Below are 20,518 nucleotides of genomic sequence, written 5' to 3'. Positions count from 1 at the left end.
CATACATCTGATATATAAGAGTGATGAATGGTCATAATCTCATATTTAGACTGGTTAACAGAAAGGCCAGAGGCCTGCGAAAACAGTTTTAAAGCTTGTAAAACAATAGGGACCTGCCTTTTGTCTTTTAAGAAAATACATGTGTCATCTGCAAGTTGACTAATCAAGATAGTGAGGTCTGCAATTTGAATGCCTTCAATATTTGAACAATTCACTGTATAAAGATTAAGAAGCTCTGCAACTAACAGAAACAAAAAGGTAGAAATAGGATATCCTTGCCTAATTCCTCTCCCAATGACAAAACGTGGGGAAGTTCCAAAAGACAAAGACACATTACTTGTGATGTCTTTATATAGGGTCTGTACAGTTTTCAAAAATTTAGGGCCAAAACCGAAATGTCTTAAGACTTCATGCATAAAGGCATGCTCAACTGTATCAAACGCCTTATAGAAATCTAAAAACAAAATAAGCGCATCATCATTAATCAATTCGGAATAATCTAAAAGATCTAAAACAAGACGAATATTATTTGATTATTTGTGTCGACCCTTCATGAAGCCAGATTGTGTGAGTGAGATAACTTCTTCTAAGCAGAGTTTTAGTCTCCTTGCATATAAAGCATCTAATAATTTATAATCAGAATTAAGCAAAGTTATAGGGCGCCAATTATCTAAAAACTTTTTATCTTTATTGGATTTAGGTATTAAAGTTATTAAGCCTTGCTTCATCGATTCAGACAATTCACTACGGTCTAAACACTCTTTGAAAACATCTAAAATAAAATATTTTATATCATTACAAAATAATCTATAAAATTCAAGTGGTAAACCATCGGGGCCCTGGACTTTTATTAAGGTCGTAATTAAACTATTGATCTCTTCCATAGTAATCTCACCCTCACAAAGAGCATAATTATCTTCACTAATATTTGGAATAAACCGTTTCACCTCAAAGAAAAAATTATTAGATGACTCCGATTGAAAAGAAGAAGTATAAAGTCGCTGATAAAAGTCAGCTACAAATTTTTACATTTTGGTTTCATCGGAAGTTAGATTACCATTAATGTCAAGGGTTGAAATTCTTTTTAATTCACCTCTTATTTTTTCTAAATTAAAAAAATACGTTGAATTTCTTTCTCCAAATTCTAACCATTTTGCCCTTGATCTAACAAATGCACCTTTGGCCTTCTCTGCATAAAGAACATCAAGATCTTCCTTCAATAAGAATAACTTCTCCTTGTCCTGCTCACTAGGAGAGGACAGACATAAGATATTATTTATTTCCTTCATAATTGCAGAGCTTCTCGACTCCTTTGCCTTAGAAAGCCATTTTCCAAACTGTATAGAGTATCTCTAACACTCATACTTAAAAAGTTCCCATTTTGCAATAGCAGAGCCTGAGTTAACTTTAACATTTTCAATTATATTTCTGATACCTGAACAATATAGAGAATTTTGTAAAAAGGACAAATTCAGTTTCCAGTATCCTGAACGTCTTTAAAAATTATAATGAGACTTGGATATTTCAAGATCGATGCAAGCATGATCTATTAAAGGGGCAGGAGAAATGGTACGAGAACTAATAAAGGAAATGAGCCAGTCAGATATAAGCAAGAGGTCTATTCTAGATTTTTGTGACATGTCTGCTTTAAACCATGTAAATGAGACATTGTTTCCATGGACATGTCTGTGGACATCTAGCAAATCAAGGCTGCTACAAAGATCGTGTATAACTAAATTAAGGCTATTAACATTGAGTCTTGGGGGGAATCTATCTAAATGGAGATCAGGGGCCTCATTGAAGTCTCCCCCCATAATAACTGCTGCTGAAGGAAAAAGAAACTGGTTTAAAATTGAATTGTTGGAGCCATATATATTACATAAAAAAAGACAGCCTCTCTAGATTGAACTATAGCGATTATCCATCTGCCCTCTAGAGAAAAGTGACTCAAGAATTTTACCATTTAAATTATAGTTATAGTTATAGTTAAAATTATAACTCCCCCAGAATGAGTAGACCCATGTGAAAATAAAGCTTTACCTCCCTAATGTGCTGACCAAAAAGACTCATCATTAGCACTAGAGTGAGTTTCCTGTAAAAAATAAACATCTCTTCTTTTAGAACTACAAAATAAAAATAAGGCTTTTCGTATAGTAAGGTCACGAATCCCCCGAACATTAAGAGAAAACGTCTAAGGTTACGTATGTAACCCTGGTTCCTCGAAGGAACGAGACGCTGCGTCGAGAACGTTTGGGGAACGCGTCCAGCGTGACGTCTCTGAATAACATGTATAATCAGTCCAAAGGAAGGCCGAGACATCATAGGCGGGTGACGTCAGAGAACAGGAAGCATAAAAGCATGAGCGGCAAAGCCGGATATCAGCCTCAAAGGATGAAGCAAGCGCCAGCCCGAGATGCCGGAAGTGTGGCACTGCGACGTAGCGTCTCATTCCTTCGAGGAACCAGGGTTACATACGTAACCTTAGACGTTTGGGGAACAAGAATGCCCAAGCCGCCAGACTTTCCAATCTCTGCCTAGTGTGGAAGAGCACAGGTAAAGCAAGAGAAGGAGAGGAGCCTGACAGAAATTGGGGACAACCCGTCCAATGCCAAACTTTAGAAGGAAGTGAGTCTTGACCCCCAGGACAGGGGAGATCAGAGGACTCTAGACTTAGGACAGCATCCTGATCACCGCTTAGCTTAAGCTTCTTCTGGCCGGAGGCCTCAGCCTCAGCGCACCATGGAGGAAACATGTAACCAGAGGGTTTCTGCTCACTGACTGGCCACCGAGAGGGGCGTGGTAGGCCACCATGGCCGCCACGTAGACCTTTAAGGTGGAGTGGGTCAACCCTACGGAGAGCCTGCAGGAACTCCAGCACTGTACCATCTGGGCAGTTAACTGGGTCGAGCTGGCGGTCTCCGCACCAAGAAGTGAAAAGCTTCCACTTCAAGGCATACAGTTTCCTCATTGAGGGAGCTCTGGATTGGAGAACGGTCTTACAACCTCGGTTGAGAAACCAGAAGCTAAGAGTTGTGCCTCCTCAGAGACAACACCTACAGCCTCTAAGCTCCATGCGGGGGCGCACCCTCCGCCTGCGAGAGGAGATCTCTCCTGACGGGAACCTCCTATGGGGTGCCGTCAAAAAGAGAAATCAGGCCCAGGAACCATACCCGGCCCGTCCAGAACGGGGCTACTAACAGCAGCTCGACTCCGTCCCGGCGCACTCTCTCCAGAACTCCTGAGAGCAGAGCAATCGGGGAAAAATGTACAGATGAAGCCTCGGCCATGTCTGTACCATGGCGTCCAGCCCCAGTGGAGCTGGATGAGTCAGAGGAAGCCAGAGGGGACAGTGCAATGTCTCTCGAGTCGCAAACAGATCCACCCGAGTCTGGCCAACATCTCCAATTCTGCTTCATCACCTCAGTGTGAAGCCGCCATTCCCCGGGGCTCGGCCCCTGCCTCAACAGGATGTCTGCTCCCATATTAAGATGCCCAGGAATGTGAACTGCTCTGTTTAGCGAGAGGAATTCTTCCTGGGCCCACACAAGGATCTGGTACGCTAGTTATATAAATGGCGTGAGTGCAGAACTCCTTGATGGTTGATGTAAGAGACCCCCGCTGTGTTGTCGGTGTGCACCAACACATGGTGACCTTTTAGGTCTGGGAGAAAATAACGAAGTGCACAAAGCACGGCCAGCATCTCCAGACAGTTGATGTGCCATGTCAGATGGCGACCACTCCACAGACCATGGGCAGGGTGGCCACTCATGACCGCACCCCAGCCGGTGAGGGACACGTCCGTCGCTAGCATACCGCGGCGACAAGGAGATCCCAGCACCGGGCCCTGGGACAAGAACCAAGGCTTCCTCCACATATCTAAGGCACGTAGGCAGCGCCGCATGACCTTTAGCATGCGAAGTGGGTTTCCCCTCAGGGAGAACCCCTTGGTCTTGAGCCACCACTGTAGGGGTCTCATGTACAGCAGACCAATAGTATTCACATTGGACGCAGCTGCCATCAGACCCAGCAATCTCCGTGACTGCTTGACAGTGAGTGACCAGCCTTCTCTCACTCTCACGACTGCAGTGAGGATCGCCATCTGCTCAGATTCAGCTGATATCAACCAATCAACAATGTGGTTGAGTCGGGAAAGTGTGGGGTGAGAGTGCAAGGCCAGTGGAAGATCCTTATTGGTAGGCTTTTGCCCTCAAAAGCAAACCTCAAGAACTTCCAATGAAGAAGGATGGAGATAAGTGCATCTTTTGATAGATCGTGACACATCAGTCCTCGGACTTGGCCTGTGCAGTCATGCTAAACTTCAGTCCCCTGACTGAGAGGTTCAAAAAGCACAGATCTAGAAAAAGACACAACACCTCATCCTTCCTCGGAACAGTGAAGTACCGGCTGTAGGACCCGGACTCTGAAACCCAAGGAGAGACCACCTCGATGTTCTCCATCCTCAGAGAGAGTCTACTTCTGTTCCATTACCAGAGCCTGCTTGGGGCCCACCAGAACTGGATTATGTGGCCTCTCACTACAGTGTGCAGGACCCACTGAGACACATTTGACAGTAGTTTTCACGCTGCAATATAGTCTACTAAGGGAATCAGCCTCTCAAGACTGATCTCTGGTTGCATCAGCGCAATTAGCTCAGTGCCCTGAAGTGGCGTACTGGCAGGAGACGGCCGAACTAGCTGCTCTGGAAACCTCCCAGGAGGTCGCGAGCCTCTTAGCACCGCTACGTTTCCGGGCGGTAACTGAGAGAAGCGCTCGCTGGAGACCGCTGCGCCCTGGAACACCGGCAGGGTTGGCAGATCGATCTCCTGAGGGCACCAAGGAGAGACGGCCACTGTGTAATGCGGTGTACACCGCTCTTCCCCAGAGGGGCCTGCCCTCCGAGGTCCTGAGCCACAGCATCAGGACTCTCGTAGCTGAAGTCTCCTAAAAACGACGGTCCTCAGACCCACATCGTCTGCTAGGAAGACTAGACCAGAGCCTGCTCGGGGCAGGACCCCGTGAAGTTCACTTGGCAGGGGCTCCCACACCGCCATGTGACCTCCTAAGGGAACCAGTCTCGCGCGACTGGCCTCTGGTGCGCCTAGAGCCACTAGCTCGGTGCCCTGAAGCGGTGGACCAGCAGGGGACGACCGTACTAGCTGCTCTAGAGACCTCCGTAGAGGTAGCGAGTCTCTCAGCACCGCTATGTTTCCAGGCGGTAACTGAGAGAAGCACTCGCCGGAGATCGCTGCGCCCTGGAACACCAGCAGGGTTGGCAGAAAGATCTCCTGAGGGCACTGAGGAGAGACGGGCACCGTGTAATGCGGTGTACACCACTCTTCCCCAGAGGGAGCTGGCCCTCAAAACGTCCTAGGCGTCAGGACATTATGATGAAGGCTATCCAGCGAAAACAACGGTCCATAGAACTGCTTTCCACTAGAAGCCTTTGGCCTGGGAGCGCCACTTTGACTCTAGTGTCTGCGGAGTACAAAAGTGACACCCCCGGCACGTGGGGCTGGAACACGGTTGGGACTGCTCCGCCCAGCAGCCCCTGACCGCCTCAACCTCCTCAGAGGAAGAGTGGTACACACGTGTTCTCACAAAAGAAATCACATCCCTAGAGCCCCTGTACATCTAAGTTCACATAGTCAGATAAATGTCATTTTATTCCTTAGAATTAAATGTAGTCAGCAACCAGACTAGTCAACACGGTCTGGTGTAGAAAAACTCACATAAAAATGAAACCATGTAATACACGCGTTGCCTTGGCAGCGCTCATGTCTTTATATATATATATATATATATATATATATATATATATATATATATTATTTTATGCTACTCAGTCACACAAACAACATCAATCTCCTCAGAGAAAGATGGATGCTGCAGCGAGCTGTCTCAGAGGGTGAAGAAACTGATCGTGTGCACGGTCACACTCCTCAGAGCGTGCCCGGCGAGAGCGGAGCGCTTAACAGTGAGAAAAGCTCAGTCAGCCCCCGAGAGCTGACTGCGCGAGCTCCACTCTTCATTAATGCTGCTTATGTTAATATTAGGCATAATATGCTTGTGCAACTGGTGCTTGTGTGACTGGTGCTTGTGTAACTGGCGAGCTCTTCGACGCCTTTCCACATCAATCTCCTCAGAGAAAGACAGGCAGCGCCGTCGTGCCCTCTCATCGGGGAGAAAGTACCGCAAACGCGGGCTTCCGACCACCGAGAGCGGGCACTGGATCTGGTGGCTAAGAAAGAAGATAGGGACTTGCCCGTCTTACATTCCTTCCAGCAGATCCGAAAGCGAGTCCCGCGAGCACAACGACCGTTTCGCCTCGGCAAAAGTGGGACTGGCACCCCGAGAAACGCCAGTGAAAGCTCTCTCCTCAAAGAGAGCCTTCTGAGAGTGAAGCAAAGGCTCGCATCACAGCCGTCAACTCCCTCGAGAGCTGACACTGCGCGCTTCACTCTCAAGCAGACAACACACGAGCAGCGTTTGTTCCTACCCCTTTTTTTTTTTTTGGCAGGGAAAAACACACAGCCTGAGCACTGCCTGCTCTCGCCCAAAACTTCCCTTGATTGAAGCTTTGACAATGGAGTTTATCAGTGGACAAACGACACTAAATAAGACTCACAAACAGATAGCGACTGACACACACACAGTGCGCTTGCTGAAGACACAAGGCTGATATCCGGCTTCGCCGCTCATGCTTTTATGCTTCCTGGTCTCTGACGTCACCCACCTATGACGTCTCGCCCTTCCTTTGGACTGATTATACATGTTATTCAGAGACGTCACGCTGGACGCATTCCCCAAACGTTCTCGACGCAGCTCAAGTTCCTGAAGAGGAAACAAGAAAATGTCAAGTACATTGAATAAGAACAAAAATAACAATCTGCCTTAAGGCAAGAGAATTAACTAAGCAAGAAAGGAGCAAAGTGCAAAACTTATCCCTTTAACCAAACCTACCAAACTTAATCAAATGCTTTAGAAAATATAATATCCTGATAAATAAACAGGAAGAGCCATGAGAAAAACAAAATAAACATCTTTGCCAGAAATTAACAGTCGTGCCTGCAGAATATATTCAGTGTCAATTTCAAGTCCTCAAACAGAATTAAGTGACTTAAGTGACGTGACATTCAGCCAAGTATGGTGACCCATACTCAGAATTTGTGCTCTGCATTTAACCCATCTGAAGTGCACACACACAGAGCAGTGAACACACACACACACTGTGAACACACACCCGGAGCAGTGGGCAGCCATTAATGCTGCGGCGCCTGGGGAGCAGTTGGGGGTTCGATGCCTTGCTCAAGGGCACTCGTGGTATTGAAGGTGGAGAGAGAACTGTACATGCAATCCCCCGACCTACAATTCCTTCGGGCCCGGGACTCGAACTCACAACCCTTTGATTGGGAGTCCGACTCTCTAACCATTAGGCCCTTGAACCCAGCTCATTTTCCTTCTCTCCTGGCTTGATTTACCAGCGGCCATAGTTTATTACGTGCCTCTCTCGCTCATTGTGTGAGGTCTTCTGTTATTTTGATGCCTTTCTGCTTGATGACTTTTGAGTTTTTTTAGTCCAACCAAATGCGATCTTGATGACTACGTGACAAAAACTGCACAATAATCCGCCGTGGAAACGCGCCTGCTTCTGTCGGACCGATTCTGTGTGCAACATCAATGGACATCTGAAGACCATCCCTCAATCCCGGCGAAACTTGAGAAAAGATATCCATTGCGATCATCTTCACATTTTCTCCTGCTTCCTCCGGAACACCAGATATTTTCAAGTTCCACCGTCTTTTATATGCATCCAGGTCATCAACTTTTTCCCACAGTTGTTTATTTTCAGCGATTATAGCCGCTACTTGAATGCCCAACTCGCCAGTTTTAACTACAGCCCTCTCCGTTTTGTCGGTAACTGAATCAACTTCAGTCAGATCAGATCTGAGATTTCTCAAGGACAATCGGGTGAAAGGGACAAATTTAGCCATCTAGCCCCATAGACTCCCATTCATTTTGCACTCATGGCGATCGCCCCCAATGAAACTCTGGTGGAACTGCAACCAAAATTCGGTACAATAGGACTTAATATGGAGTGGGAGGGCTCTCCGTAGACGGGCTCTGGTTCCATAAAACACAAGTGTCCTTCCTGTGCAGCTGTTATCTATGGAGCCCCTTAAGTGTCATTGTGGTGGGAAAAAATCAGAGTGAGTGAAAAAATTTCGGGTGGGAGGAAAAAAATATTTTTTTGATTTTTTGCGTTCTCTCGCAAAACTTTTGCGTTCTCTCGCAAAACCAGCTGAGTTCAGACAAACACTTCCTGTTTACTTTACAGCTTTTAGTTCATACAGCTCCATAAGTCCACAATGGAGCGGTTCATAGAGTTTTGTTTTGAAATTGGAGAAATAGTCAGTGCATGCTTCTTAAGGCAAGGTTTTGGGACATAGTAAAACGCTTAATGTAAAACACTGTGTGATGAGAGCTGAGGGAACGGAGCGAGGCCGGTGGAGCACCTGCGCCATTCACCAGTAATGTTATCGAGTCCCACAGGAGCTTCGGAGGAGGGACTGATGACAGTGTTGGACGAGAGAGGACCAGGCTCTGATTTTATTTTGGGTTTTGGTTCTGTTTGTGTGCGACAGTCGTCCACGAGAAAGGGCTTTCGCGCTCTTTTAGGTATATTGTATTATTAAAGTTTGTTTGAATGTTCGCCGGTTCCTGCCTCCTTCTTCCCATGACTATGAACGTTTGTTTCACACTGGATGACTAAATTCAGTACACACCTTAGGCTATCCCTAGAAAGAAAACGCTTTATTAATGGACTAATTAGTCTATTCTAAGACAGTAGTATAAAACGGCAGAATTCGGTATACACTTTATTTATAAATTATAGGGTACATGAAAGCAGATAAGCCCAGAACAGTTTTATTTTAAACTTGGACTCCAGTTCAAATAGGCTACAGTCAGCTTTTAAGACATGGTTTTAGGACATTCTAAAACCCTTATTGTGGATATAACAGTGACATTGGAGGCCCAATTCGGTTGAATACTTTTAAATCTAATAACAATTGTAATATTAATATGCAACAATGCAACGTTTCTCCCCCATTTAAAAACGTCAGGCTATAGAAAGGTTATGCTTAAGGGAGGTTAATGGACAAATAGGCTACAGTATAGGCTAAAACCAAAATATGGGAAACAGTAATAAAATATAGCCTATTATGCACATGTAACCCTGTCAATTTTGCCCCAATAAAGTCCTGAAATGATCTTTAATGCAAACACGTAAAACTAGAGTAAAATGCAATATCTAGTTTGCCACTAGGTGAATGAAACGTTCTTCTTCTGCTGTTTTCTGCCATTCGAGCTGCCTTGAAAAAAGTTGGAAAACGGGAGCCAGAGCAGAAGTAAATATTAAGATTGAAATTGATTTAGAAAATGAAATATATCCTCGAGGTTGAACTACATTGAAATTTAGACGACACCTGTTGTAAAACGAAGTTATCTCGGTGAGTGAAAACTATCATTTTGTGTTGATTAGCTTGAAGCTAAAAATGGTGAAATGACTAAGAAGTTTACATTTCAACGTTACAGTGGGTTACAGTGGATTAAAAAAAAAACAGTCTGGCTATCTACAATAGCAGTGGATGTTACCACACAGGTACATTTTGTTGTATATTTTGGTACAATGAAAAATGCATTTTGAAAGGAAATAATTTAGTTTGAGTCAAGTATGTTAATTTTGAGTTACTATGCTATTCTGTACTTTTGTTTGTTCCAATTCCATTTGGTTGATTTTAATTTTAAGTTGTATTATTGAAGATATGGACTCTTAAATTATGAAAAGATGGAAAAAATGACATTTAGTTGAACATTAATTAATTTTCTGCACATTTTTGTGTAGACTGTTTTTTTGAGGCTTCTTCTGGTCACGGATCCCTGGTGGTCTTTCCACCGTTTATTTTTTTGCCCTGGTGCCTGGTTCCCTGGTCCACTGCCTCAACTAACAGCGCTGCAATGGTTCCATTGGGTGGTTTGATATGGATGCTGAGTATTGAAGGGGTGGTTGGACAGTTAAAATATTTGAGTGCACTCAAGGGTAACAATTTTTTTTCTCTGAAGGATTTTCCCTTTTGTTTTGTTTCATGAGATCTCAAAAGTTGTGCCCGATTTGTTAACATCAGTGGTACTAATGCTATGTGAACTGAACTAAATATTGAATGTTGAACAAGGAAATAAGGAAATTAATTTGAATAAGAGCTACATTCAAACTTTAATCTATTGTCCTGTGCTTCTTTTGGAGTGGAGTCTGTGAGTCTTTTGACCATATGATTAGTACATAACCAACCTCCTCATTGAATCTAGATTTAGATAACTCCTACAATAGATCCTTAGCCTGCCTATAAACAGGACATACCACCGTAGGGTTACACACAGGAAAGCAGACAAGCCCAGAACAGCTGGAAACAAGCCAAAATCTAATGTAAAGAGAAACTGAAAGCATGGGCTAATGTACCGCTCTCATTCATCACAAATCCAAATGTTTCCATATTCGCAATGTATTTGAAGCTAAACCATTATTGATCAAAATGACTGGGCTCTGTATGTTCCAATATCGATGGAAAAAAAATCTGAATGAACAAAAATGTGCAGCACTGGAGTGGGCCGGGGCTCACGCTATATGGTACAGACATAATACAGATTAATTAAATTTACTGTGTAACATTATATCTGTATTGTACCCTTTAGGGGCTCAGTAAGAAAGATAGTGATTTTGTTCCCAATCACGAGGGATTCCTGTGACCCGCGGAAATCCCGAAAAAATGTCATCCTCTACCTCATCATAGCTGTTGTTTACAGTAAGTTATGTGTTGTTTTCTGGCTATTTTTTTCTGTTTGTAGCCTACTTGAGCATACAAAGTTTGTAAGAAAAAAGTTAAATTGTGTGTTTGAACTGTAAAAACAGGTGTGCATGCGTGTGTGATCAGGAAGATTGTATTTGTTTTATTCAGTGCTCAAATAGTAGCTCTATCCTAATAGTCAATTTTTTTATAATTATTATTTTTTTATTTAAATGAAAATGCTAGAATCACCTGCTGATAGGCATTAAATAAGCAATGATTGGATTATAAAAATAATGGTTTTGAATCAGTTATGTGATCAAAACTCTAACCAAACTCTAATTTAATACACCACACTAACACCAACACCCCATATAAAGATCTTCAGGTTCAAATTATTATTTTTTTAATTCACCACAAAAAGTGATTTACATATTTGTAACACTGCACACATGCACATACACACACATAAATTAATTATAATTATTTAATTACCTTGTAGTAGATGAGTGCTTGAGTATAATATATTTGCAGGCTCCGTTTGATATAACGCTGATTAAATCACAGATTTACATTAAATCCCCATATCTAATCAACACAGATCGATTGTGATCTATAGATACAAAATAAATAGATAGTGCCGAATGGAAATCAGCTAAATGGTAGCAAAAGAAAAAAGAAACATGCTTTGCATAATGCCCGCCTTTTGTAAAAAGATACAGTTTGGGCTGGAATGAAGACTGGTTTCATTCCCCTACACCCATATAGTTCTAAAGAAGTATCCTGATCCTTTTTGGTCCTTGAGCAACATTTCTGACAACCAATCAGGTATGAGAGCTAATGAAAGAGTCAAGCTTAATAGTCAAGTCACCTTTATTTAGCGCTTTTGTGTCAAAGCAGTTTTACAGTGTTAAACAGGAAAAACGTGCCCTGATAATGCAAGCGAACAATAGAAACCAGTCAGTTTATTCCCTTTAGTTAAAGGGTTAGGTAATCATTAGGGTTAGGGTTATAACTTGACAGGATTGTTGTTCCTGCACCAACAAAACATGCTGACCCAGGAACATGCCTGCAAAATCAGGATATGATGGTCGGCCCTTAGAAATCTAATCAAACCAAACAATGTACATGTCAAATAAGATTTTTTAAAAAATGCAGTTTGGCATGGAAAATAAGTTTGACTTCATTCCCCACAACCTGCTGGTCTTAGAAAGTTGCTACACAGTCCTAATAAAAACCACACAGACCATGAAATGTTTTTTTTTTTTTTTTAATGACAGATAAGATAAATGATAAATGGAGAGCGGCATTCCTACAGTATCTAGATATCACAGTATATGCCTTACAGTTGTGGGACTGTCAATCCTGGATACTTCCTTACAAAATCAAACAAAGACAAAAATTTAATTGTCAACATATGAGTCAGGAAATTAAGAGCTTTTAGTGGTCTTAAATTCATAAAAATAAATTCACATAAATAAAATAATTAAAGCTGCAGTAGGGAACTTTTGACGCTCTAGCGGTTAATAAACAGAACTGCTTGCGTCTTGCGGAAGAACATTGTAGCCGGAACTACTTCTCTCTGTTTATGTCTATGAAGAATCACAAAGGTACTGGGTTACTCCGCCGCGGTACCCCCGAAGCAATCTAAAATAGTCAGAATATAAACACTTATTATAGGTGCACCCTAGTGATTCAGGACAAGCTAAAAACACGGTTTGGAAAATGGATTCATGGTGTACTTGCTTATTATGTTAATTTTTCTACATTTTGAACACAAACAAAGTTACGGACAGCAGCTCTGATTGATTGTTTTTTACCGGGAGCGATGGAGTTTCTGCAAATGGCAATAGGACCACTGGGAGGAGCCAGAGGAGCTTGATTTTTTCACAGATTATCTGTCTCATATTCTACTGTCAGGACATAATGACAGGTTTAATAAATATGTGAAAAATATTTTTTTTACAAAAGTTCCCTACAGCACCTTTAAGTTACAGAGCAAAAGAGGAATTAAAAAAGCACAATAGTCTACACTAGAAGTGGTTATAACTGTTGTACTTATGGCTGGACTAACTGTAGTGGTAGTCAGCTTTTATGCTCACTACCTGACAGACAGAGCTAGAGAAATCAGTGACCCTCCAACTAAAGCAAAACAAATTTTTTAATCAGAGTGAGGCATAAAATGCTAATACTGTTTGCATGTAAAAACGTCTCTAGGTTACGTATGTAACCCTGGTTCCTCGAGGGAACGAGACGCTGCGTCAAAAGTGCTTTGGGGAACGCGCCCAGCGTGCGCGACTCTGAATATCGTGTGAAATCAGACCAATGGAAGAGCGTGACGTCACCGGCGGAGTGACGTAAGCGACCAGGAAGCTATAAAAGCACGTGCCACGCAGCTGGCGTCAGCTTCGAGTACCAGCAAGCGCCGGCAGGGGTGCCGGGGGTATGGCTCCGAGACGCAGCGTCTCGTTCCCTCGAGGAACCGGGGTTACATACGTAACCTAGAGACGTTCCTCTTCAGGAACTCGAGCTGCGTCAAAAGCGCTTTGGGGAACGAGTACCAACGCCGCCAGACTACCAAACCCCTGCCTAGTGTGTATCCGAAGAGCACAGCTTAGGTCAGGAGGACTGAAGCGCCTGGAGTGACTGGCATGTTTAGGCCATAGAATTTGACAAACGTGGAGGGCGTGGACCATCCCGCAGTGTTGCAGATGTCCAGCATGGATACACCTGCTAAGAAGGCCTTGGAGGCCGCCATACCCCGAGTAGAGTGAGCCTTGGCTCCCGACAGCGGGGGACGACCAGAGGACTCATAGGAAGCGTTGATAGCCTCAACTATCCAACGACTGATAGTCTGCTTAGAAGCAGGAAAACCCCTCTTGGGGGGACCGTAGCATACGAGCAATTGATCGGTCTTTCTCCACAGGGCAGCTCTGTGGACGTATGCGTCCAGCGCTCTAACTGGACACATACAATTTAGCTTCGCCTGGTCGGGCTCCCGAAAGGGAGGAGGACAGAAGGCCTGCAGTATGACAGGTTGTGGTGTAACAGAGGGAACCTTAGGAACATATCCCGCTCGAGGGTATATGAACGCTTTAGTCATGCCTGGTGCAAATTCAAGATAAGTAGGGGCCACAGAGAGGGCCTGAAGGTCTCCTACTCTCCACAGAGAGGTGATAGCCAACAAAAAGGAGGTTTTAAGTGTGAGATGTCTGTCTGAGATATCTTGAATGGGTTCAAATGGGGGTCTGCACATTGCCTCTAACACCACAACCAAGTCCCATGGGGGAATACGGGACCGTACTGGAGGTTTCAGCCTCAGCGCACCGCGGAGGAAACGTGTAACTAGGGGGTGTCTTCCCAAAGACTGGCCATCGAGAAGGGCGTGGTAGGCCGCAATAGCCGCCACGTAAACCTTCAACGTGGAGTGGGTCAACCCTGCAGAGAGCCTAGCCTGTAGAAACTCCAGAACTGTACCAATCGGGCAGTTTGCTGGGTCTAGCTGGCGGTCTCTGCACCATGAGGTGAAGAGTTTCCACCTCAGGGCGTACAGTTTCCTCGTTGATGGAGCTCTGGATTGGAGAAGGGTCTCAACAACCTCGGTTGAGAGACCGGCTGCTAAAAGTTGTGCCCCCTCAGGGGCCACACCCACAGCTTCCACAACTCCGGGCGAGGGTGAATTATCGTACCCTGCGCCTGCGAGAGAAGGTCTGTCCTGATCGGTATCTCCCACGGAGAGCCGTCGAGGAGCGAGACTAGATCTGAGAACCATACTCAGCCCGGCCAGAACGGGGCTACTAACAACAGACGGACCCCGTCCCGGCGCACTCTCGCCAGAACTCCCGGGAGCAGAGCAATAGGGGGAAATGCGTACAGACGAAGCCTCGGCCAGGTCTGTACCATAGCGTCCAGTCCCAGAGGAGCTGGATGAACTAGAGAGAACCAAAGGGGGCATTGAGACGTCTCTTGAGATGCAAATAGGTCTACTTGAGCCCTGCCAAATATTCTCCATATCTGCTTCACTACTTGTGGGTGAAGTTTCCATTCCCCGGGCCTCGGCCCCTGCCTCGACAGTATGTCTGCTCCCACATTTTGTTTCCCAGGAATATATACTGCTCTTAGTGAGAGGAGTTTGCTCTGGGACCACACCAGGATCTGGTGCGCCAGCTTGTACAAAGGGCGCGAACGCAGACCTCCCTGGTGGTTGATATAGGAGACCACCGATGTGTTGTCGGTGCGCACCAACACATGGTGACCCCTTAGGTCTGGGAGGAAGTGCTTCAGTGCACGAAAAACTGCTAGCATTTCTAGACAATTGATATGCCATGTTCGATGGCGATCGCTCCACAGACCACGGGCAGGGTGGCCACTCATGACTGCACCCCAACCAGTGAGGGATGCATCTGTCGCTAGCGTTACACGCGTCAAAGAGCTCCCAGCACCGGGCCCTGTTTCAAGAACCAAGCTTTCTTCCATACATCTAAGGCACGTAGGCAACGCCGCGTGACCTTGATAGTGCGAAGTAGATTGCCCCTCGGGGAAAATCCCTTGGTCTTGAGCCACCACTGCAGGGGCCTCATGTACAGCAGGCCAAGAGGTATCACGTTGGACGCAGCTGCCATCAGACCCAACAATCTCTGAAATTGTTTGACAGTGAGTGACTGGCCTTCTTTGACTCTCTCGACTGAGATGCGGATCGACTCGATACAAGCAGGGGACAATCGTGCCTGCATCGTGGTCGAATCCCATACTACGCCTAGATAGGTGGTTCTCTGAACCGGAGAAAGCACACTCTTCTTGGCGTTCAGTCTCAAACCCAGCTCCCCCATATGTGCGAGGACGACATCTCGATGCCGAACCGCAGCCTGCTCTGACTGAGCTAAGATCAACCAATCGTCGATATAGTTGAGAATGCGGATGCCCTGCATGCGCAGGGGGACCAGAGCCGCGTCTACACATTTTGTGAACGTGCGGGGTGAGAGTGCAAGGCCGAAGGGAAGTACTCGATATTGGTAAGCTTCGCCCCCGAAAGCGAACCTCAGAAACTTCCTGTGATGTGGAAGGATGGATATGTGAAAATATGCGTCTTTGAGATCTATTGTGACAAACCAGTCCTCGGACCTGATCTGCGCTACAACTTGCTTGATTGTGAGCATTCTGAATTTTAGTCTCATAACTGAACGATTTAAGACCCTCAAGTCTATAATCGGACGCAGCCCCCCATCCTTCTTGGGAACTATGAAATACCGGCTGTAAAATCCGGACTCCCTGTCTTGAGGAACACCACCTCGATGGCCTCCTTCTCTAATAGGGTTTTCACTTCCTGTTCCATAACCAGACCCTGCCTGAGGCCGACTACTGTCTGAACGACCCCGTTGAATACTGGCGGCACGGAGCCGAACTGAATGCGGTAGCCTTTTTCTACTGTGTGCAGGACCCATCGAGATACATTTGGCAGTAGTTTCCACGCTGCTAAATAATCTACTAAGGGAATCAGTCTCTCGAGACTGACCTCTGGTGTAAGAGGCCCCCGCAGGGGCGGCGAGCGTCTCAGCCCCGCTACGCGCACGGGCGGAAGATACTGAGAGCGATGCTCGCTGGGACCTGCTGCGCCCTGGAACACTGGCAGGGTTGGCAGACCGGCCCCCAGAGGGCGCTGAGGGGAGACGGGCACCGTGTACTGCGGTGTGTACCGCTCTACCCCAACAGAGGCTGCCCTCTGAAACCCTAGGTTGTTGGCGTCAGGGTTTCTTGGCCGAGGACTTCTTAGCTTCAATGACCGCCCTAAGATCTTGTTTGGGCTGGGAAGTCCTCGGCCGAGAGCGTCATCAAGACGCTCGTTCCCGACGCGGAGGAGCACGAGAGGCGACGCTCTGTTTCTGGGCCTCGCGGTACGAGGAGCTAGGGAGCGGCTGGGGCATCTCCCGCCCAGATGCCCCAAGGGAGCGACGAGGGAGGAACTTATGGAATGCCGCCGCTTGCTTGCGGGCCTCCTGAAACCTGTCGACGACAGAATTGACTGCGTCGCCGAACAGGCCAGTCGGCTGGATCGGGGCGTCCATGAGGCAGACCCTGTCCCGCTCTTTCATATCGGACAGGGTCAACCATAAGTGCCTCTCCGCGGCCACCATAGCTGCTATGGACCGCCCAATCGCTCGAGCGGTCTCCTTGGTGGCGCGGAGGGAGAGATCAGCGGTCCTTCTTAGCTCTGAGATGTCATGGGACTTGATCTCCTCTCCCTCGTCTAGCTCCTTGAGCAGATCGGCTTGGTACGCCTGTAACACCGCCATAGTGTGCAGACACGCACCAGCCTGACCTGCTGCCGCATACCCTTTGCCCACCAAAGCCGATGTTGCTCTTAGTGGCTTTGAGGGCAACGCCGGGGCCTTTAGAGACGACGCCGCACCGGGGGACAGATAGCTCGCGAGCGTCTGTTCCACCCGGGGCTTCGCTCTATAACCGCGCTCTCCCATCCCCACTACATTCCCATAGTAGTCTGACGAGGGGATGTAGAGGCGGGCCGAGAATGGGCGTTTCCACGACCTGGAGATCTCTTCGTGCAGGTCGGGAAAGAATGGCAGGCCCCGGCTGGGAGGTGGCTGACTCGCGCGCAGGAAGCGTTCATCAAGCTTGCTTCTCTGCGGTTCAGCTGCTTTCTCGGCGGGCCAATCGATGTTTAACTTGGCCATCGCGCGAGTAACCACCTCCAAGAGCTCCTCATACTGCGGCAAGTGGGGTGGCGAATCCCTGTCGAGCGACTCCACATCAACCTCCTCGGAGGAAGAGAGGCGGAGCGTCGACCCCTCTCCCTGAGTGGAAGGAACCGCTGAGCATGCTTCCGACTCTAGGGATTGGGTGCCGGATCTGGCAGAAGTGGAAGGAGATAGGGACTGGCCCGTCTCCATTCCCTCCACCAGATCCACTTGCGAACCCCACGAGTGCAGCCGCCGTTCTGCCTCAGCAGAAGCGGGACCAGCATCGCGGGGAACGCTGGCGAAGGCCCCCTCCTCGAAGAGGGCCCTCCGGGAACGAAGCAGCCGCACCGACATACGCTCACAGTGCGGGCAGTCGGCCCCCTCGAGAGCCGACTCAGCGTGCTTCGAACCCAGGCAAACCACGCAAAGGCTGTGTGTATCCCCACCCGTTATATATCTTGGGCAGGGAGGAACACACAGCCTATAACGCGATTTGGAATCGCCAGAATGTTTCACTTTCGCCTTGCTTTTGGGCATTGTCTAGGAGCTCTTAAACTGGACAGACAACAGTAAATAAGACTCACAGACAAACAGTTTGACATTCGCACACAGAGCGCTTGCTGAGAGACGCGAAGCTGACGCCAGCTGCGTGGCACGTGCTTTTATAGCTTCCTGGTCGCTTACGTCACTCCGCCGGTGACGTCACGCTCTTCCATTGGTCTGATTTCACACGATATTCAGAGTCGCGCACGCTGGGCGCGTTCCCCAAAGCGCTTTTGACGCAGCTCGAGTTCCTGAAGAGGAACACAAGGGCATAGTGTTGCAGAAAGCTATATATTATTTTCAGTGGATGGTAAATTTTTAGCTTTTTTGTTTACAGCTTACATAACAGTTATCTTAGTCATAACAGTGAACCTCAGCGCCACATAATCACAAGACAATGTTTTAACCAGGAAGTCTGTCACACCAACAGCTTTGATAGTTCCACCAACAACATCAGATCCTGAAGCTTCAACTAGAATTATGTCAGTGCTCATTTTTCATGTTTACACTCCCGTTCAGCACGGATTAATTAAACTAATCAGACGTGGCAATAAACATATGAATAAACTGTTCATCTTTCTCTCTCTCTCATATATATATATATATAGATCTGTCATATGAGATTGCATTTCTTTATATATAAAGAAAAAAAAACTAAGAAGAAAAAGTTATTTCAACGAAAATACATCAAATGTAAAGTGTCACACAGGGAATTCTGGGAATGTCAATTGACATTTTTTTCACTATAAATTATACAATGACTTGTTCTTTTCACTTCCAAAATCCATAATTTCAATAGTATTTTAACAAACAAATAACAAATTATGAACAGAATTGGATAAATATTATTTCTGGTGTTTAAAATAAATAAAGATACAGTGTAGGAGAACGGTTATCATGTGCAAGTAGCTGGAAACTCTCTATATTCTTGCAGTATGAGCACTTCAAATTCTCAATGACTTACAAAGAAAACAAATAATTTACCGGCAGATACCAGTGTCTTTCAGGCTGTAGAAGCTTATAGAGTCAATGCTTTTACTCTCTTTAGAGAATGTGTCTGTTTGCAGATGCCACTTTGTTTAATATTTTGTTTACATGCCAGGAAAACAGAACATTTTCAATTAAATACACTTTTACAAATACCCTTTTAACAGTTTGGGGGATTTGCATTATTCCAGGCAAATTTCAAAATATATATCCGTTTTAAATTGCTAAATACATAAAAAAGAGAGTGAATCACCACCTTCATATAAATAGTGCTAGCAATGGGAAGGTTGTGGGTTTGATTCCCAGGGAATGTAGAACTTGATAATATGGACACCTTGAGAGTCACTTATAAATGTAGTGCAAATGTCATAACAAATATAAAATACAAATAGAAATGCTTGCATAAGGAAAACTAATCTTATGTTCCTCCCTACAGAAATACAGCTACACCCAGTGAAACCATGACTGTCCACAAGAACAGGTGCTGAGGAAAAAATTCACAGTTTGAAACTTGTCCTTTACCAGTAATCCACAACCATTTTGTTGACACATTAGATTCAAAAGTACAGAGGTATTTTGGATGTCTCCTTTAATTGCTACATAAATCTTAAAATTAAAGCCTGAATATATATATATCTATACTGTGAGAGTAGATCTGTCCTGATTGGAATCTCCCATGGATAGCTGTCGAGGAGTGGGTTAAGATCTAAGAACCATACTTGGCATGGCCAGAACGGGGCTACTTAATAACAAGTGTTGGGCAGTAACGTGTTACGCATTACTGTAATTTGATTATTTTTTAGTAACAGAATAATCTAACGTGTTATAATTTTCAAAATAGTAATTAGAGTATAGTTACAAGCTGAGGTCTCTATATGTTACTGCCGCGTTATATTGCTGACAGAATGCTGACAGTGTTTTATAATCTAGAGATTGTAAAAAGGATGTAGCACACGCACTGACAAGTCAAGTGCCAGTGGATTAGACATCTTTTCCCGCGAGACACGACGCAACAGACTGCAGCGCGTGGGACAAGACTTGATAGGCGGATGCAGAGACTTGTGTGTGTGCCGGATTCGGGAGAGTAAAATGATTCACTGGACTCCAGTAAAATAGAAATATCTAAACATAAAATATCTCAAAGAAATAAAGTGTTATTCATCTATTGAACAAAAGAAACATGACATAATATATAATATAAACAATTAGAAGGCGCAAGTGTATGCAGAGTTTCTATTTAGGCTATAACACGTGTTTGCAGCATTGAGCAATGCAGTGCTGAAATTTGCATGCTCACGTTTCCTCTCATAATAACACACAAATTGCAGACATTATGAAATATTAATTATGCATATATTTATTGTGTTATAACAGAGTTTTGTGAGATTGCATGAACTGAGATCATAGGCGGAGGGTGAACCAACTCCAGGGTAAGGCTAAAAGCAGCCAAAT

This window comes from Carassius gibelio, chromosome A1, assembly GCF_023724105.1.
Source record: "Carassius gibelio isolate Cgi1373 ecotype wild population from Czech Republic chromosome A1, carGib1.2-hapl.c, whole genome shotgun sequence".
Taxonomy (NCBI): domain Eukaryota; kingdom Metazoa; phylum Chordata; class Actinopteri; order Cypriniformes; family Cyprinidae; genus Carassius; species Carassius gibelio.
Note: the sequence above shows the minus strand (reverse complement) of the source record.